This window comes from Mus musculus, chromosome 9 (assembly GCF_000001635.26).
Source record: "Mus musculus strain C57BL/6J chromosome 9, GRCm38.p6 C57BL/6J".
Classification (NCBI taxonomy): Eukaryota; Metazoa; Chordata; class Mammalia; order Rodentia; family Muridae; genus Mus; species Mus musculus.
In genome coordinates this window covers 61,005,290-61,026,592 of record NC_000075.6, presented here as the reverse complement: position 1 = coordinate 61,026,592, position 21,303 = coordinate 61,005,290, and the positions used below count along the sequence as shown (strand labels likewise).

Genomic DNA, 21,303 nt, shown 5'->3' with positions numbered 1-21,303 from the left:
AATACAGCACATCTACTCTGTTGACACCAGCCCAAGGGGGGGGGGCGCATACATAGCACCCTAAAGCCCCAAGTATGCAGGATGCTGTTGACTGGCAGCTCAGACTGTTTGGTCCTAATGGAGGTGACAGCAAATGACCCTCCTGCTTAGAACTCAAAAATGGTCCTACACTGGCTGCCACCATCTCTGCTTAGGGGTCCTACACCATCCTCAGTATCCAGAAAATCCATTCCAGCTGTCCTAGCTGCTTCTTAAGATCCAAACTAATTGACTGATTGACAATTTCTCATGTGCTATATTAATTCATTCAAACTATAGACATATTCAACCCCAGACAGACAGACAGACAGAGGAGACAGAGAGAGGGAGAAGAGACTGAACTTACTATCTGTGAAACATTGTATTAGGAGAAGAATGAATTAAGGATGTAGCCTGAGGCCTGACCAAGGGTTCTATCAACTTCTTACAAGTTGTGATGATCACTGGAGTGGTTTGTGGGGAAGGTGTATACCGTTACAGTCCACTGTGAGTGGATCCTTTTAACTACAGTATAACATGAGTGGGTAGAGTGTGAATGCCCTGGAATCTCATCCAAAGACCATAAAGCAATCAGGAGGAGGCAAGCACCACAAGAGAAAGACTAAAGCTACATCAATGGGACTTAGTACTTAACATGGAAGTTCCTGGGGAAAGAAAGCTTCTCGATTCGCTCTTGGCTTTGTGGATTGTGAGACCACAGTGAGATTCAGAATGCTGGAGGAAGAAGGTTACAGCTTTGGTTTTCAGTGTAGTGTATCTGAGGTGACACTGAGACGTTACTCAGATGTTAAGCAGACACAGGGCTCAGACAGACATGGGGCTTAGAGGAAGGTGGGCCATCATCTATGTCAAAGGGTTAGCTGAAGGCCAAGGAGCAGGTAGACTCTGTTGAGAAAGAAGGATCTATACTCCGAGGAACTCCCAAAGGCCAGGGCCAAGTAAAAGAGGAAGAGGACATCGCTAAGGAGCCAGAGAGGCAATCGGAAAGAAGCTAGGCAAGCCACGTGTTCTCGAGCTCAGAGGATGTTAAAGATGAAGAGGTAGATTCTCCACACAAGATTGAGGAAGTTGGAGAGCGAGGTACTCATAAAGCCAGTGGCCCAGAGAGATGCTTCAGCAAGAATTGTTCTGGAAGACTAGCCAAGCTGGAAGCCATCTTCATCAAAAATGTCATCAGACTGAGGAGATGGCCAGGTGAGTGTTTGCTGTATAAACATGAGGACCCGGGTTCAAGCTCCTGGTACCCACCTAAAGAGTGAAGCACGTTCACCCGTGCCCATTTGTGAAGGGCAGAGACAGGAGGATGGCTCGCAACTTGCTAGTTGCCAGCAAAGCTCCAGGTTCAGTAAGAGACCTTGCCTTGAGAGACTGAGAGGGAGAGTGATAGAAGACACCCCTGCAGCCCCTACATGAATGCATGGATGCATGTATCCACAAACACATGTGGGCACACACATCAAGTCACATTACAAAGAAATATTCTCATCCCTCGCCTTTGCTAACACCCGTGCGTTTCACCTCCCAGGCACTTGGGAAACTGCAGTTCCTCCTCCCATTTGTTTTGAGATAGGTGACTCATTGTGAAGAATGGGTTGCAAGCAGAATCAATGGAAGCCACTCACAATAGGCTGAGCACTTAATTGCAGAGCCCGTCTGAGTTCCCCCTTCTGGTGAGTGACTGCCCCCTCGGCCTCAGTCCTCGTGAGCACGAGGGGCAGAGCCTCCTCACTGTGTCTCTTGGACATTCTGCCGCAGTGTCCCACCCTGAGCCCAGTCATCTGTCTACAGACACTCTCTATAGTAGCTTTACCCCCGAAAGAGGAAGGACCTCACATCTCAGAAAGGTTTGTGGAATACCTATGAGTTGCCCTCCTCTTCTGGGTGTCCCTGAACAACATCAGCTGAGATGGTTCGCAGACACGGATGGAGTGGTGACAGGCACGGTTATGAAGCTATGAAAGCAAGAGGCAGCAAGAAGAAAGAACACTGGCGAGCCTGCTGGAGATATTCTTCCTCTGGCCAGACGAGGAGTCAGTGTTTGCTCGCTATCGAGCTCTTTATCAGCCCATCTCTTGATTCTGTCCATACCATTTCTACTTATTGACTCTAGGATGTTGGTCATGATACCGTGCTGCCTTGAACCTGTGATCCAAGCTCTGCTCTCCTGTTTAAAATTACCCCATGGCCTCAAATTCTAAAGCAAAATCAGAACGTGTGATATACAGGCTTCTAGTTCCAATGCCCATAGAGGCATCACCAGTTAACCACAGCACTCTTTCCTATGAGACTATATGCGCCCCAGAACCCTGTGTCACCATGATTGTCATTGTCATTATCACCACCATTGTCACCATCATTATCATCATCACCATCATTGTCACTATCACTATCAATCATCATCACCATCGTGGTCATTATCATCTTCATCACCACCATTGTCACCATCATTATCATCGTCACCATCATTGTCACTATCACTATCAATCATCATCACCATCATCGTCATTATCATCTTCATCACCACCATTGTCACCATCATTATCATCGTCACCATCATTGTCATTATCATTGTTGTCACCATCATCTTAGACTTTTTAAAAATTATTTTGAGGTTTATTTTATTGTGCGTGTATGAATGTTTGTCTGCATGTATGCATATGCACCATGGCTGTGGCTAGTGCCCCTAGAAGCCAGAAGCAGTCTTCGGATCCCCTGAGACTGGGGTTATGGATAATGGTGGGTGCTTGTCTTAGTGTTTCATTGCTGTGAAGAGACACCATGGCCACAGCAAGTCTTGTAAAGGAAGACTCCGGAATTGGGGCTGGCTTAGAGTTTCAGAGGTTTAGTCCATTATCGTCATGGTGGGAAGCATGGCAGTGTGCAGGCAGACACGGTGCTGCAGGCAGCAAGGAGAGACTATGTGCCACACAGCATAGTGTGAGCATATAAGCCCTCAAAGCTCATCTCCACAGGAACATACTTTCTACAAAAGCTCACACCTACCCCAACAAGGCCACGCTTCCTGATAGTGACACTCCCTATGACCAAGCACTCAAACACATGAGTCCATAGAGGCCATTCCTATTCAAACCACCACAGTGTTGGAACTGAACCCGAGTCCTTGACCAAGCACCAATTCATTGCAGTTATTTTCACCATCAAGTACTTTTGCTTTACCATCCTAAGTGTCTTCGGACCCAAGCCCCTGACCGTGTTACAGTTACATTGAATTCGTCATTCCCCACATGGTTCTCTGCACCCTCTGGCACCTGCTGCTCCCTCCACCCCATCCCTCTTCCCACTCAGATTCCACCCTTGCCGGCCTTAGAGACATTGCCTAGATGCCCAGTCTATGGCTATCCATGCAACCCTGGGTCCCAGTGCCGATTTATGGTGGATGTCATGCTGAGATGGTACCCGTGAATGACCCAACAGAGATGGGGTCCCAGTTCCCTGAGAGCAGAGACATATCTCTCCACACACGTGTACACACCACACTAGCAGTGCCTGTGCCTGCACACATACACAGACACACATGGACAGATTCACCTTCCTGTCTCTGGAGCAGAAGGACACTTGGTTCTGCCTTCAGGAAGGGCCATCAGACACCCGCAGACAGACTTTCCCCTGTGTGTGTGTGGCTCCAAACCTAGGCTGTGTTTCTGAAGCAGAAAGTGAGAAGAAACTACCCTTGTGATTGGGAGCCCTCAGGCCACGGCCACTGTGTGTCATCTAAAGGAGAACTGAAACTCAGAGTCCCAAATAGAGAAAAGAGAAGCAACGCGGCCAAGCCTGCCCATCCCCTCAGCACAGCAAAGTAAATCCAGTGGTTTGCTCCTTTTTTTTTTTTTTTTTTTTTTTTTCTGCTGTGCTAGCTGTAGGGCTGTAGGATGAGCAAGCCAGAAAGTTCACTGGGGTAATCCCAACACAGGTCACTGGCCTCTGTCTGGTGACTTCAACAGGATCTCATAACTACTCCCCAACCCCTGGCATCCCTCTCCTGGCCTTTGCTTCCCTCTGCTAGGTCCAAGTCAAAACAGTTCCCCTACTAGAGGCCTGGCCCAGCCAGCCCATCACCAGAGCATAGGGCACAGGCCAGAACCAGAGCTTGCGACATGATTCACTTTGTCTGTGGACAGATTGATGCAACTGTGGGTGAGAAGTCGTTCTTCAAATGGAAAAAAAAAAAAACCTGGCTACAATGCAGGGAAAGGTGGGGCTGGGGCTGTATCGGAGCTGCAGGGGCAAAGCTCCACAGTCTCCCCCCACCCCCCCACCCCCTACACACCCCCATCCCAGGCTTGGGCTTTCAAAAGCAACCCTGCTGAGGAGTGTGTATCTTCTACCTAGAAAGATACATTGGGTGAAGAAGGAAAAAGCTCTTGGGTAAAGGGCCCCAGCAGAATGGAGCTCTCTCCCTGGGCAGCCAGCATGTGGCTACACATGATTCTGTTTTTAAATTAGCGCATAATGTGTTAGAAGCCAGTAGGATATCTTCTAACAAAGTGTGAGTCCCTTCCCCTCCCAACCACACTAGCAGTTCCTCTTCCTCCCTTGTGGCTGCCTCTGATCTCTTTCCCCTTTCAAGCGCCAAGTGTCCTGACCCCCGTCCTTTCTCATTACCTAATATTACTTCTCTTGGCCGTCTCTCTAGACTTTTAGATTTTACCCATGCGAATGCCTGTGCATATGTTCACATATGAAGGAAAATGTGTTTTCTGTCTAAGTTTGGGTTTAGCATTGTTTAGCGTTATACTTCCCAGATCCATCCATTTTCCTGAAAATTCTGTGACATCATTTTTCTTCACCACTGCATACTATTTCATCATGTATATGTGCCAGATCCCCATTATCCACTCATCGGTTGATGGACGCATAGGCTGGTCACGTTTCCCTGTTATTGTGAACATAGCAATGGTATGCACATAGGCATGCACACGAGTGTGCAAATGTCTCTGTGGTAGGATATGGAGTGCTTTGGAGTCTAGGAATGCTAGAGCCAGGACACATGATTGTTTTATTTTTAATGTCTGGGGTTTTTTTTTGTTTTTTGAGAAAACTCCAAACTGGTTTGCACAATGGTTGTGCTGACTTGCACTCCTGCCAAGAGTAATGAAGGACCCTTCCCTTCCTCTCCAACCTTTGGGGTCAGATTTCTTAATGGTATCCCTTCTGACTGATGTGAGCAGGTGTCTCAAAGAAGGGCTTTTTTCTTTCAAGATTTTTTTTTGTTTGTTTGTTTGTTTGTATGAGTATTTTGCCTGCATGGATGTATATGTACCACATGGGTGCAGTGCCCGTGGAGGCCAGAAGAGGGCGTTGGATCCCCTGAAACTGGAGCTGTACTCCATTGTGAACTGCCGTCTGGGTGCTGGGAACTGAGCCCAGGTCCTCTACCAGAACAGCAAGTACTCCTAAAGTAGTTTTAACTTGCCTTTCCCTGGTAACGAGGGATGTTGAACACTTTTTAAAACACTAATTGGCTATTTGGCACAGTGTCTTGTAGGAGGCTAGACAACCCTGAGCTTATGCTGAGCGCTCTCTGAGTGCTCTTCTCGTACCTGAGCTGAGCACTGTGGGGTCGTGGTGCTCACTACCCTGCCCTAACGGCAGCTATGCCCACAGAGAAGAATTCCCAGGGCGCAGCAGCCACCCAGGGAATGCACTGAGCTACCCCAGAAACCCCAGCAGTCCAACAGCATGTGTGCTTTGGCCTGACTTAGGAGCACACCTGCACTGGTGTTCTTCATTCAGGAGAGCTAGCTCTTACCTGCCCACAGGCACTGAGCCATCCCACTGGAGACGCGACCCCAAGCCAGTGAAGCCTGCTCTCTGTGTTATGCCCTCTCTTCCAAAACCCACACCCGCACACCCACAGCTAAAAGACCAGATAATGATTCTCATGGCAACTCCCGTCATGTGCTCTTCTCCAGTCTTCCTATCCCATGCCTGTTCGCACCATGGAGCAGTCTGACAAGGGCTGGGCTGCCCCTACAGAAGTCACCCTGCCTGCCGGCCATTCTGAGCTCCAGAAGCCTCACATATCTCCACGCTGTTCGACACACCCATTCCATGCGTGAAGGTACAGGAGGTCACCTGACCTACTAAGGATATTCACCGAGGCAGGCTTGAAACTAAGACCCAAGTCTCTTCCCAAACCCAACCCAGAGTCTCTGCCAGGTACCAATCACCTACCCAATTTCTTCCACAAGCTCATCTGAAGTAAAGGGCTGGAGATGAACCTTCCAGAAGGGAAAAAGGAACATGCGAAGATAGAGAAGAACCAGCCACTCTCTGGATCTGCAGGTCACAGAATCCACAGGAAAACACTCCACTGTCTCTCTTGTTCAGCCTGGAGGCCCCAGGATTGCAAAAAAAAAAAAAATCAGTTTAGCCACTGACGTGCAAGCCTGACCCCTAGTGACCATAACCTCAAATTGCATGCCCCACCAAGTGGGCCTGTGAGGTCCAGAGGATTGGCACTCATTTGGCCAGCAGAGACCTCAGGATGGTGCCCCGCCTCCTCACATTCCAGGTCAAGTGACCTTACAAACCTAGACAGCCGGGTCTCACTAGTCAACCCCCCCAGATGCTGCCACTGAACCCAGATTCCTTACTTAGGACACTGTCTCTCCCCACCTGCCCTAAAACCCTTAGAGTCTGGGTCATGAGAGGGCAGGGAAGGCACCAGAATGTGGTCTCCAGGACAGCCCATGTACAACAAGTGAATTATTTCATAGTTTTTTTTTTTTTAATGGAGGAGGAGTGAGGAAAGGAGGGAGAATACCAATATGAGAGAATTTGCTAAAGTGTGAGGCTCTAGGGTCAATCTCCAGTACTGAAAAATGTATTTAAAATAAATACATCTATGCAAAATTCAATATCTTATTTAAATAAACAAACATATTTAAAATTAAATCCCTTTAGAAGAGCTCTCCACCGTTGCTCCCAACAGCATGTAAAGAGCAGACTCCTGAGCTCAGGGATGCATGGGTGTGAAGGGGTAGACTGGGCATGAGATTTTAGTAAGGACCGGGGCAAGGTATGCACTTGCATTTGAACTTCAGAAAAACCATGAACATGACACTTGGAACACACACATTCTAAGGAAGGCTTTATCTTCTATCTAAAATTTAGGCCCAAAAGTTCACCCCTATTTTATCTGGCAACCCTAAACTAGGTAGCACTGGGAGAGGAGAGAATGGTATATAGGGGTTCCTAGAGTGACCTGAAGTCCAGTCGGTGACATAGAAGACAAAGAGGAGGGGAATGAAGAGGGAGGCCCAGACTTCGGGAAGATGGGAGCCACTGCAGGCTTGCACGGGAGATAGCCTGCTGGTGTGTCTTTTCTTGTGGATGATTCTGATGAGAGCAGAGAGAACTGAGATTGGGGCACCCCAGATGCCTAAGGAGGGCAGGCAGGATGTGAGTGTGAGGGAGAGCCGCTTGCCCAGAGAGCATCTTGATGGGTGTGGTAATGTGTTCTGGATACAGTCTGCAGTAGAGTTGGTTGAGGTTCTGTCTTCAAATGCTGCTCTCTTGAAGCTCATGTCTTCTCGCCTCAGTCCGACCTCTCTCCTTGTGTGCTCTCACACCATTGTCTTCTGACTACAACTAGAAGGAGCAGAAGGAAACAGCTGGATTCATCTTCACTCACTCAGGGTCCCTAGGACACCCAGCCACCATCCCTCCATCACCACCAGCAGCCAGAGAGAAGCCCTTCCCTTCCAGCCAATCAGATGCCAACCAGGAAGGGTCCACCTTCCAGCCTTCTGTAGGCAAAGGTCCCAGTGGAGGCTGAAATCCACTGTGGACAGCTGGGGACCCAGGGCCCTCCCTCCAGCTGCACCCCAAGACATCCCTGTCTCTTGGAAGACAGACAGCTCGGTTTCTACTCTCACTCAGTGGTTGACAAACCGGTCAGGATCAGAAGCGGAAGGAGAAGAGGAGCCTGGAGCAGCACCAGGAATGTGTCCCAGTCTCCACTTGGTGAGTTGGCTCCTCTGAGTGTTCATCTCCAAAGGATCTGTCCATGATGCTTTGCTCTCATACAGGAAGACGTTCAGAGAGTAGCTTCTCGGCTCATCACTTGACGTCTGTCTGCAGCTCTTCTGCCTGTCCTGCTTTCCTCCTAGAGCCGTAAGCTCCAAGGGGCCGGTGGGCACTCTGTCCCTGGCACGTCAGAGACACCTGCTGATGCTCTTGTGAGACAGTTTCCAGCCAAGAGGGACTCTGGATCCCCCTCTGATCTCTCTTGCTTACCTGCATAGAAGCAAGCCCCATTCACAAGGGCCTGTAGGGGTCTGCCTTACACACACACACACACACACACACACACAAGCTCAAGGCTGGAATAGTCTATTTCAGCCCTGCTATCAGATGCTCAGAGGTCTGGAAGGTGAAGAGGCAGGAGTGCAGGGCCATAAACCTCAGTTCTGCTTCTAATTCTGCCATCTTATGGCTTTTGTGTGTGTGTGTGTGTGTGTGTGTGTGTGTGTGTGTGTGTGCCTGCATCTGTATGTCTATGTGTATGTCAGCGTTTGTGTGTGTGTCTGTGTGTCTGTGTCTGATTGTGTGAGCCTGTGTATGGCATCTGTGTCCTTGTATGAGTATCTATGTCTGGGAAAGCGTGCTGGACAAGCCATTTCATTTCCCAGCCCTCAATAAACGGAATAAAGGGGCCAGCAAGATGGTTCAGCAGGTAAAGTCTCCTTGCCACCGAGTCTGAAGAACCAGATTCCACCTCCAGGACCCACACTGTGAAGAGAATTAACTCCCAGAAATTGTCCTTTGACTGCCACACACATGCTATGACACACTGCACTCTACCGTAACACACACACACCTAAATAAAAATAAATGCAAATTAAAAATAAATAGGATGGATAAGCTCACTCAGGGATAATGGAACTTGCCTCATGGAGAACCACTTCCTTCACCACACACGTCGAGCACAGGAACCCCACAGCCTGGAAAAGTGGTAAGAGAGCTGAGCCTCCTCACTCCCTGTTCTCTGGCCAAGCTTCCGAGATTGCTCCAAAATGCTGCTGTTTGGACAGTAAGGTCCCTTTGGTTCTGTTAGGTTCTCCAGGGATCTGAAAGGAGGCAGACAGGACAGCAGGGAGAGATAGAAGAAACAAGGGTGTCCACGAAGCCCCGTGCCCCTCCAGAATAATCCGGAAAAGAGATCGCATATCCCTTGGGCATAGCAGGTGGCTTAGGAGTTAACCCCGGAAGAAATTGACACACGGGAGGGATGATGGGGAACTCAGGGGCACACAATACCCTCAGGACATACCTGAGAGGTGTTTTCCATTTTGACCTGAGCATCCCTCCCACCATTTTACAACCTTGACCATGTACTCCCCTGGGAACAAGTGACAGTTGACAGCCATCTAATTCTTAGTGCTGGTCATAGGGCCTGCAGAAGCCAGGGGCTCTTGGAGTTCACCTACAAGTCAGAATAAAGTGGAGAGACTGTAAACGGGCCGAGTTCACAGGCAGTCCGCAGTTTCCTTGGGCGGTTCAGCCCAGAGAGCCTGAGCACACCCATTCTCCCCACGCTCTCTGCCCACTGGCCTGAAGAAACCACAGAGCCCCGAGGCAGCCTATTCATTCTCCCCTTTAAACACATCCTGGCCTCCACACTGGCCTGTAATTACTCTAATTGGCCCCCTGGGGACATCATGAGGGAGCTTGCTGTGTCCACATGAGTCAGGTTCCCAGGCAGAAACCTCAGACGGAGCCACACGGCACAGCAGAGGCCTGGTCTCTGCTCCCACAGACCACTTCCTGCCTCTTCCTTTCCTGACACCACCAGCCAGAGGCTCACGACCGACTGCTGCAGGGCCTGGTCTCTGCTGCCCTACAGGTCTGGCAGGGGTAGGATCTACCTGTGCAGGCTGACCGGCCTCGGGACAAGGAAGGAAAAGTCTCTCTAGTCAGGCCTCAGGGAATTTGTCACCATGGTCCTCAAGGTCGGCCCACAGCCGGGAGAGACCACTCATGCAGAGCCGGCAGTCTCCATCCATCCTACACGCTCAGGGCTGGGCCCAGCTGTGACTTGTCCCTCCAGAGAAGGCTAGAAAGGGCACTGATCATAGAGTCAGATACATACAGAGTTGTACCCCAGCTTTCTCCTGGCCTTGTGATCTACATTGGGTGTTTTCGTCTGTGAAATGGGGACATCGTGTCATCTCCTTGCATGTGTGTGGAGAGGAATGACTGAACCAACATCACAAAAGCCAGCACAGTACCCGGCACTCAGTTTGACAAGTGTGCCCTAACTGTGGTGGCTCTGGGGACAAGGTTAGGGAGATCCTTGTAGTAAAGAATTAAGAGGCTTCCTAGCCAATTCCAACTCTGCCTCCTACATGCCGTGTGACCATAGACCAGCCAGGTGGACAGCCTCTCTGCTCGTCAATCTCCTCAAGCTTAAACAGAAGGCTGGAACAGATGGTTTCAAGGTATACCTACCCCCAATCCCAACCCCCAACCCCCAACCCCAACCTCACCCTCACCCTCACCTCCACCCCCACCTCATGATACTCTAAGTTAGGCTCGGAGGGAGACACTGGAACTCTGGGAGAGATGTGATCATGTTCACTGGGACAGACATACAGTGAGGCTGGCATGCCAGGCATGTGAGCTGACTCCCAGAGAGGACCCAAGAGGTAGCTTGCAGGGACACCATGCTGGGTGGGGTCGTGAGACCGGCCTGTGCTCTGGACTGGCATGCCTCACTCATTTGTTTAGTCTTCGCTGCTACATAGTCCTTGCTCCCACGTGGCAGGTGGGCTCCAGAGGTCTGCCTTTGTAGAGTTCAAAGGCAGGGGCCAGGATAAACGATCCACGCCTTTGCTAACAATGAACCGTAGAAACCACACATTATAAAACATTTACTGACCATGTACTCCGGGCGATGCCCCACGCTAAGCCCTTAATGAGAGTAATCCCAACTAATCCTCCTGACGGCCCAGGATGACATCACCACCGTAGCTCTGATTCCTTCTCTGGCAGGGAGAAGACGTACCTTCCCTCCGTGGGATTCTGTTCCTTGGCTCCAGGAAGCTCTGGAATGAGAGGGTTCTGTGGAGGAGGACCTTCCCCTGAAGGAGCCCCGAGGTCACAGAAGAGTGGTCTTCTTTCTGTGAAAAGGGTGGGGTTGGTATCCCAGAATCAGGGACAGGGGTTCCTATTTACTGAGTATCTACTTTATATCACGTACTTTGTGTGTGTGTGTGTGTGTGTGTGTGTGTGTGTGTGTGTGTGTGTATGTACATGTGCGTGCATGTGTGTATTTGAGTGTGCTTGTGTGCATGTGTATGTATGTGTGTGCATGTCTGTGTCTACGTGCATATGTGTGTGCACATGTGTGTGCATGTGTTTGTGCTAACCAGTGCATGTGCATGTACAGGCCCATAAACAGCTTCAGCTTGTCATTCCTCAGGTCCTACGCACCTTGTGTTTTAGAAACAGTCTCTCACTAGTCTGGACCTCCCCATGCAGGTCAGAGGTGCTCCAGAAAGACCAGGCCAGGGCTCTCCCTCCTCTGCTTCCCCATCTCTGGGCTTACATGTGCTTACCCCACACTGTGCCCTGATTTATTTTAACTTGGATTCTGGGGGACCCAACTCAGGTCCTTATGCTTGCAAAGTTTGCAAGGTTAGCATTCTCCCAGGTAGCTCCCCCTAGCCCAGGGTCTCATACTCCTATGGCTTCAAGTGACTCAATTAGTCTTTGCCAACCCATGCTATGGAAACTGTGAGCTGTCTGTGGTGAGGACACTGAGGGAGGCCTTGTCTAATGCAGGAGAAAGGATGGTAAAGAAAGGGGACTCACTCAGCTAGATCCCACCATGCTCTAGAAAGAGCAGAAGCCAGCATGGTTAGGACCTTCAGTTCTGAGAACAGAGGTTAGAAGGTGGCAGGTCATGACTCCGCCCCATGCACTTCAGAGAAAGGGGACCCAAAAGAACTTGGTGTTCTACCTCCAGGGCCTCCCCTGCCACCCAGTTCCCAAGGAAGAGACCTGTTAGTCATCTTTCACCTTGTACTCGGCAACTCAAGACACGCCAACAAGAACACGGAGCCCCTAATCCACTTACACCCAGAGAGCTGGGAGAGGCCAGGGGTTAGTCCTAGAATTCGTGGCCTCTGGGGAGAGGCCTCCTTCTGTTCTCCTTCCCCAGACCAGTTGGGCAGGATAGCAATGGGATTCCGTTTATGACAGCTTAGAATCAACGAGGCCAGAGGCCAGATTAAGTCTTTGTTTCCCAGGACTCAAGACAGTCGGAGGAGCTGAGCTGGAGCAACCCAGGGTTGGCAAACAGAAAATTAGTGGCAGATTAATTTCATTGTCTCGCTGGGGAGCAGACTCCTGCACTTTAAGTATAGGATTAAAGGGAGGTTTATTTCCCATCTTACCAGGCAGGAGGGAGGAGACTACAGGGACCTTAGCACCTTTGGGTGGGGCAAGTTTGGGGGGGCAGGTCTCCCTAGGAGTGACATGGCTGGGCAGGGTGAGCTGTTGGGTCCCAGCCCCTCTTGCCTTCCTAAGAGCTGGGAGGAAACCACCCAAAGCCCCTCTGTAGCTCTCCATTCCTACACAGCCTTACGTTCTAATATACACCATCTGGCCACAAGCCCTGCTTTCGATAACTTAACCTTCACAGGGGCAACCAACGTCCCTGCCTGCCTTACAGTCCTTTGAGCAAACCTTGCAATAAACCCATTATAATAACTGTAATAAGTTTCCAGATTTAAAGAAAAGGCTCTCAGGACATAAGAGGCAGAATTGGTAAGAGACAAAGCCAGCATTTGACCCCAGGTCCCCTGGAAATCAAGCGCACTGTTAATGAAGTATGTCTGCGCTACAGAGTGTTTGTCTAGGCTCTTTCGGGCCTCTGTCTCAGTGGACCCTCCCGGAGTATCTCTTGCCCTGCCCATAGGTTCCATCCCATTGGAAGAAGTTTGGAGCAAGCTTGGAAAGCTACCGTTGGGCTCAATCAGTGGGTCTTGGCTGCAGCTGCCACAGGTGGAAAGGCTGTGTGGCTGAAGCTCTGCAGATCCTACAGCGAGATGGACCCGCCCACCCAGGCAGTCACTCACACCCTGGCCCGGGCTAGGCGGTACCAATGCCTTGGTTGTGGGGAGCCTTACAGTGGAACAGTGTAGACCTAGCCAAACCTCAAATAGCAGGCTGTTCCAGCTGCCTGCTGGCTTTGTGGTTAGAAGGCCCATGCAGAGAAAGCTGGCTTTCAAGAAGGAAGGACCAGGCTTGCCAGTCAGAAGCAGCCAAACCGCGGTGCGGGGGAGGGCAGAAGAGTTTGTTGAATCACCCAGCTGGGGGGAAGGAACGGATGAGCTGGCTCAAGAAAAACCTGTGTCTAGTTCGCTCTCGAGGATGGCAGGCTGCCTCCGATCTACATGTCAGTTCTTTACATAGTCTAGATATTAATTCTCTGTTAAATGAATAACTGGTAAAGATTCTCCCCCACTTGGGAGGAGTCTTTTCACTAGACTGTTTCTTTAGCCATGCGGAAGCTTTTTAATTTGATGCCCTCAGCTGTTCTCCCTGCTACTTCCTGAACAGCTGGATCCTGCTCAGGAGAGCGCCCCCTGTGTCAGCATCTTGAATCGACCCCACCCCCGCTCCACCCCTGGTTCCTCTGGCGCTTTTAAGTCTCCGGTCTCACACTGAAGTCAAGGATCTGTGTTCTGTAGATATCTTTGTATGGGTGGGACGTGGAGATCTCGTCTCATTCCTTGACCTGTGGACATCAAGTTTTTCCAGCATAATTTGCTGAAGAGGCTATGTTTTCTCCAACATGTATTTCTGGAACCTTCATTGAGCTGGAGGTAGTGCAGCTATGTGGGTGTATTTCTGGATCGTCTGGTCCATTCTACTGGTCTGTATGTCTTTGTTCTGATGTCAGTGCCACGCTGGTTTGGTGCCTATGGCTCTGTAGTATAGTTTGAAGTCTGGTGGTGTGATCCCCAGCCGTGCTCCGACTGCTCAGGATCTCTTGGTGTCCTCCTTCCAGTGTCTCACTGCTGCCTAATTCTGTGAAGAATATCACTGGTATTTTAGTGGAGATTATGTTAAATCTTTTATCACTTTTTAGTGTGAAGCTAGTTTCTTTTTTTTTATAGTACAATTCTGTAATTTTTTTATTACGTATTTTCCTTAATTATATTTCCAATGCTAGCCCAAAAGCCCCCCATGCCCTCCCCCCCCCACTCCCCTACCCACCCATTCCCACTTTTTGGCCCTGGCATTCCCCTGTACTGGGGCATATAAAGTTTTCATGTCCAATGGGCTTCTCTTTCCAGTGATGGCAGACTAGGCCATCTTTTGATACATATGCAGCTAGAGTCAAGAGCTCCGGGGTACTGGTTAGTTCATAATGTTGTTGCACCTGCAGGGTTGCAGATATCTTTAGCTCCTTGGATACTTGCTCTAGCTCCTCCATTGGGGGCCCTGTGATCCATCCAATAGCTGACTGTGAGCATCCACTTATGTGTTTGCTAGGCCCTGGTCTAGTCTCACAAGAGACAGCTCTATCTGGGTCCTTTCAGCAAACGCTTGCTAGTGTATGCAATGGTGTCATCGTTTGGAGGCTAATTATGGGATGGATCCCTGGATATGGCAGTCTCTAGATGGTCCATCCTTTTTTCTCAGCTTCAAACTTTGTCTTTGTAACTCCTTCCATGGGTGATTGTTTCCAATTCTAAGAAGGGGCAAAGTGTCCACATTTTGGTCTTCGTTCTTCTTCAGGTGAAGCTATTTTCATAATATTAATTCTCCCATCCATGAACATGGAGGGAGGTTTTCCCAGCCCCCAGCATCGTCTTCTGTTTCTCCCTTCAGTGTTTTGTCATCTTCCCTGCAGAGCCCTATCATCTTGGCCAAGCTTCTCCTCAAGCTTCGTTGGGAAGAATTTGTGAATTCCTGATTTCTTTGTCAATACGTCCATCCTTAGTGCACAGAGAGGCTCCTGATTTTAGGTTGGCTGTTTATCCTACTCCTTTGCTGAATCGATCATTTCTAGGATTTTTGTTTGTTCGTTGTATTTTGGTTTTGTTTTCTTTTGTTTTGTTTTTGCTGGGATGTTTAGCATCTTTTTAAATTCAAAAAAGCAAACATCAGAAGAGCAAACAAGGCAGTGAGAGATGGCCCAGAGTGTGGACTGACAGCTCTTTCAGCAGAGCAGCTTGGTTCCCAGCACCCATGTTGGGTGGGTGGCTCACAACCACCTGTAACTCCAGCTTCAGGGGATCTGATGCCCTCTCCTGGTCTCTACAGGTACTGCACTCATATGCACATCCTCCCCACCACCACCCCTGCTACTCTGTGCCATATATATATATTTCTCAAACAAAACAAGCAATCCAAATCAATAAATGGGCACTCAAACTGAAAGGAATGAAAACCACACAGAGATGCCACTTGCCCCAATCAGAATGGCTGTCATCCAGAAAACAAACAACAAATGCTGGTGGGGGCGGGTGGCAGTGGGAGTCTTTGTGTATTGCTGAAAGGAATGCAAGTCGATCTAACCTGTTAGACTGTGAGATCAGTCAGCCTGGAGGTTCTTCAAAACCCAAAGATGGGATTAGTGCATGATCCAGCTACACCCCCAGATGGGATCAAAATCAGTTATGGCAGAGATACCTCACAATACAATGCAAACGAGCCAACTTATGGAAGCAGTCTAGGTGCCCAATAACAGATTGAATGGATAAAGAATATGTGCATGTGTCTATGTCTCTGTGTGTATGTGTCTCTCTGTGTATCTATTTGTCTGCATGTGTGTCTAGGTCTGTCTGTCTGGGTTTTATTCAGCCATGAGACAAAATGATGTTTGCAGAAAATGGATGGGACCAAAGATCATTAAGACGATCAAAATACGGCAGACTAAGAAAGATAATGCGTCCTTTCTCATATAGAAAATAAGCAAATAACACATGGGAGAAGAAAGGGGGCCATTAAGGAAGAACGGCACCAGGAAAGGGGGAGTAAGGTAAGACTAGCCATTAGAGAGTATTGATATGATCAACGGATATCAAATACACGCGTGAAATTCCCACGATGAAATCCATCATTTCATACAAGCAATATACACTAATTTAAAACAGAAAGAAAGCAGGAGAGGGAGGAGAAGGGAGAGGTGGGGGGGGGAATGGAAGGAAGAGGAGGAGATCGAAGAGGATGGAGAGAAGAAAGGAACTTCTACACACTAATGCCCATTAGCTAATCCTGGCTCCCAGAAAAATTCAAGGATGGTACTTGAAAACCATTGACTATCAATGACTGCTACAGGAGCATCATGGGAGTAAAAGCAGACTGAAGCTTATCAGCCATCCCTGTGAGCGCCAGTTTAAGATCTCCTCATCAGGGTGTCACCTTCAGCCCCGACTCTGATGCCATCTCTTTCACTTCTAGCCCTTCTTCTCCATAGCTCACCCTACACTATGCTCTGAGCTTAGTCAGATCAGTCTCTATTCCTCCTGCCCAGCTGCCTGCCGAGCTCTGCCCCTCACTTAGCATCACTTTGCCTGAGCCCCCTTGACAGGGTTTATAGCTTTCCCTTCTGTATGTTACCATCCATAGAGCCAGCACTGCCCAGCGATTCTGAGCTGGCACAGCCCCGAATTCATCAAGCGCTTCATCCTCAGAATGTTCCACATTGTGTTCTGAAAGGGTCCCCACGGGACAGAGAAGGGTCAGACATTGAATGACTCTGGGAACTTGCCCTGGATGCCCCCAGCTGGCTGTGACAGGCCTGAGATCTGAAGCTCGCTTGCCTGCTTTATAATTGTCACCCTCTGGTATGGCTATTGTCCTTACTACCTCACACAGTTGGTTGTAACCTTGTATTTGCACGTTCGTTTTTCTTTCCACACAGCTGCTTCCTGGATGCCAGGGGTGGTTTCTTTAGTCCATTTCCTTCCCACAGCTGTTCCAGAGCCCCATGCACATCAGAAACTATAAATGCTGGTTGACCTGCCTTGCACTGACGATGGGGATGTTACTGTCCTGTTCTCTGCCTCTCATCTGGTCCAGATCTCCACTAGAGCTTCCTCAACCCTGTGTACTTAACTCAGAAGTTAACTGGTACCTAATAGGACAGGGCTTCATGAGGACATGGGTCTCTGACTCTCTCTCTCTCTCTCTCTCTCTCTCTCTCTCTCTCTCTCTCATCTATGAGTACACTGTTGCTGTCTTCAGACACACCACAAGAGGGCATCGGATCTCATTACAAATGGTTGTGAGCCATCATGTGGTTGCTGGGAATTGAACCCAGGACCTCTGGAAGAACAGTCAGTGCTCCTAACCACTGAGCCATCTCTCTAGCCTCAAGTCTCTTCTTCTAATGTGTGTATGTGTGTGTATATATGTGTGTGTGTGTGCGTGTGTGTGTGTGTGTGTGTGTGTGTGTGTGTGTGTGTGATTATAGGTGTGGAACCCAAAGCAGACATTGAAAGTTCCCCCCATCACTCTTTTGTTGTTGTTGTTGTTGTTTTGGTTTTTCGAGACAGGGTTTCTCTGTCCTGGCTGTCCTGGAACTCACTTTGTAGACCAGGCTGGCCTTGAACTCAGAAATCCGCCTGCCTCTGCCTCCTGAGTGCTGGAATTAAAGGTGTGCGCCACCATGCCCGGCTCCTCCTATCACTCTTATTGAGCCAGGATCTCCTAGTTGAACCTGAGTCTGCCAGCATGGACCAGTCTAGTTACCTAGCTGACTCTGAGAATCCCAGTTCCACCTTCCTAATGCTAGAATTAAACTGGTCACCATGGCCAGCAGGCAGTGATGTGGATTCAAAGTCTGGTCTTGTGGCATGCACATCGGGCACTTGGACATCTCAGCCATCACCCTGGTGATAAGAGACTTTCCTGTGCTAGTGACTCACCTCCCTAGAGAGGTGGCAGAGGAAGAGAACAAAGCACACAGCTCCTCCCCCTTTGTTCTCCCACAAGTGTTGCTTGGGAGCACTTCTACTGTGTTTGGACAGGAGGCATCCTTGGGGGAGCATGTCCCCTCCTAAAGTGGAGTTACTCAAAGCAGGTTCTGTGGACATGCCATTTCTGAAGACACATTCCCTCCCTTTTCCTCTCCAACCCTCCAGCCTGAAGCTTTGACAAGACATGCATGACTTGAGGCTATCTACAGCCACGGACACAGAAAACGTACCCTGGTATCTGAGCCATCAGTAAAGTCAGTAGGCCCCACAATGGCATGGGAGGAGCATCTTTTGGGGAGGTCCTCTATCTCTAACTGGTCCTCCCTTTGGTCCTCCCTCGTGCTCGGTTACAGCATCCCTTCCCCAGGAGATGCTCTTTGATCTTTCAGGCTGGGTTCTCACCCCCTCACTCCACTCATAGACCACACCCGTACTACAGCCTGTTTCTTTCCCGTCCCCTAGACTGTGAGCTCCTTAGTGAGGACACCCCTTAGTGCGGTGTCTGGTCCACAGCATGCTTGCTGAGTTAATGAAGCATTCACCATGTGGCATAGCTTCTATTGAGAAGCCAGGAGCCAGTTCTCCAGCTGGGATCCAGGGGGGCAAAGGGGTGAACGCATAGAGGAGGGGTGGAAAGTGGGACTCAGCACAGCTCCCCGGTATGCAGTGAGGGTGGACCAGAACAGTCCCGTGGAGTCTCCAGGCCAGAACACAGACTTGCCCTGAGGTCAACCACAGCCCCAAAGCTCAACCAAGAGAATCCTGAAGCCCACAGCTAAAATGTACCCTAGGACGGCCAGTACCAGAAGCCCCTGGGAGGGGGCCTCCAGAGAGCACCAAGTAGGGCTTTGTCTCTTCAGAGGTAATTAGACCCTCATGTGCCTTTTTCCAGGCTATGAGGGAGAGCAGATGCTGGCTGAGGAGTGGGCTAGCACAACTGGTGTGAGAATCTTGGCAGCATACAGGCTTAGGGCCTACCTAGATAGAAAACTGACAGGTGTGTGTGTGTGTGTGTGTGTGTTAGTGCATGTGCACGCGCACATGCACACGTGTGCCGAGTGCTTCCTATGCTCTACACCCTGGACTTAGGCTGTCTGTGTATACACATTAATGCCTCATTGACCTTCTCACTGTCCCAACAGGTAACTTCCTTTAATCCCAATCTTCCTTTTTTTTTAAAAAAAAAGATTTATTTATTTATTTATTTATTTATTTATTTATTTAATGTATATGAGTATACTGTAGCTGTCTTCAGACACACCAGAAGAGGGCAGACATTCCAGAAGAGGGTAGACACACCAGAAGAGGGCATCAGATCCCATTACAGATGGTTGTAAGCCACCATGTAGTTGCTGGGGATTGAACTCAGGGCCTCTGGAAGAATAGTCAGTGCTCTTAACCTCTGAGCCATCTCTCCACCCCTAGTCCCTTTTTCAGATGAGGACGCTGATGTGTGAGAAGGGACATTCCAGGGAGCTGGCTCACGTGAAACCATAAGACCTGTGTGTGATGCCCCAGAACCCACAAGAAACAAAAGCCAAGTCCAGCCCCATAGACCTGTAACTTCAGTACTGGAGACACAGAGACAGCAGGGTCACTCAGCCTTGACCGACTACCAAGCTCCAGGTTCAGTGAGAGACTCCATCTCAGTGTAAGATAGAGAGCAATTGAGGAGAAGTCCTGTGCTAAGCCCTGGCCTACACACACACGCGCACACACACGCACACACACACACACACACGCACACACATGACATTCCTTGGATATATCATTGAGAAGCTAATGAATACCTGAGATCCGCACCCCCACATCAACTCCGAAAGCTCCAACTCTCGTCTCCCCTAAAGCACAAGCTTAAGGGCGTGGTTTTTGGGGTGCTGAAATCAGGTCCTTGGGGACCACCTTGGACAAATAGTATCCCACCCACTTCTGAACTGATGCCATGTAATGATCAGATCCAGGGATGAGACTGTCCATCCGTGTTCTAGTTTGCTCTATTACTATAATAAACACTATGACTAAAGGCAACCTGGGAAGAAAAGGGTTAAGAGTTCATTATCAAGGGAAGCCAAGGGCAGAAGATCACAGTAGAATATGGAGGGTGCTGCTTACTGGACAGCTTCCCCTGGATTTCTCTGATAGCTTTGTTTTGTTTTGTTTTGTTGAGTCAAGGTTTCTCTGTGTCACCCTGGCTGTCCTGGAACTTGCTTTGTAGACTAGGCTGAACTGAAACTCAGAGATCCTCCTGCCTCTGCCTCCTAAGTGCTAGCTTTAAAGGCATGTGCCACCATGCCCCTCTGGTAGCTTTCTTATACCACCCAGGACAACCTGCCCAAGGCTGTTACTGTCCAAAGCATGCTGAGTTCTCCTGTATCAATTAGCAACCAAGAAACTAGTCCACAGACATACTCAGGCCAGTCTGATGGCAGCAGATTCTCCACTGAGGCTCCCTTTTCCATGGCGACTCTAGTTTGTGTCAAGTTAACACAGCTTGAAAGCCAGAGGCAAGCATGTTCCTGGTCTGTCCCCATCTCCAGGAAGCCATCTTGATTCCAGAAGGCCTTAGGTGCAGGCCTGGGCGCAGGCTCCATAGCCAGGTGACTTTAGGTAAATTACTTCACCTCTCTGAAGATCCATTTCCCACCTGCAGCACATAACAAGGAATCCACATTTTATAGGATTGCCGTGCAAATGAAGAGAAATAAGGAATGCCGAGTGCCAGGGCTGCACTTAGCCCTCCTCCAATGCTGATGGGTTGAGCGAGTTCTTGGGAAACAGCATGCCGGCAAACTCAGCAAGCCACTCTGCTGTCAGTTGCTTCCAATTTCTTCTGGTACCTTCCCCCTTGCCAAGAAAAGGTATAACTAAACGTCTCTGCTCTGGAGAGGAATTCACTAGATGGCCACAGCTGTCTGTGCCGTTAGTTTAAATTTTTATGAAACGAGGAAATTTCTTTCTACCACCTCCAAATTCCTGGGCTTAATGAACCCAGCCAGGAAGAAAATGTTCTCTGCTGGTCTCAGGTGGGCGAGCGGGTAGGTGGGAGAGGATTGCAGTCAGTGTAGGATCTGCCTTACCGGTGCTGAGGAAGGAGAAGGATTTTTACCTCAGAAGCCAGGTAGAGAGAGGAAACACTATTTTGAATTTTCTGACAGTAAGACTCATCTGCGTGGACACCTAGGGTCTGTGAACATCCAAATGCTCACAGCCAAGTGTTACGTGCAGTTCTGTGGGGGATGGGAGAGCGTCCCCACTCTTCAAGGCAAAAGAGAATAGAGTGTAAGTAGAAATGTTTGCA

General features: G+C 49.3%; 3 long non-coding RNA genes across 3 annotated transcripts in view; 1 reads left to right on the top strand and 2 right to left on the bottom strand.

Annotated features, from left to right (window-relative positions):
• The window catches only part of Gm51680, a 45,624-nt gene that overhangs the window by 7,073 nt on the left and 17,248 nt on the right, over positions 1-21,303 (top strand). The gene's annotated exons all lie outside the window — the stretch shown is intronic.
• Positions 6,796-9,524, bottom strand: Gm5122 (predicted gene 5122). Its single transcript, NR_040767.1, has 3 exons — positions 8,955-9,524; positions 8,003-8,211; positions 6,796-7,653 (listed from the first exon to the last, which is right to left on the bottom strand). It is a non-coding gene; the product is annotated as a predicted gene 5122 (long non-coding RNA).
• Positions 10,604-13,163, bottom strand: LOC115487176. The gene is made up of 3 exons (XR_003948175.1): positions 13,034-13,163; positions 11,072-11,186; positions 10,604-10,899 (listed from the first exon to the last, which is right to left on the bottom strand). It is a non-coding gene; the product is annotated as an uncharacterized LOC115487176 (long non-coding RNA).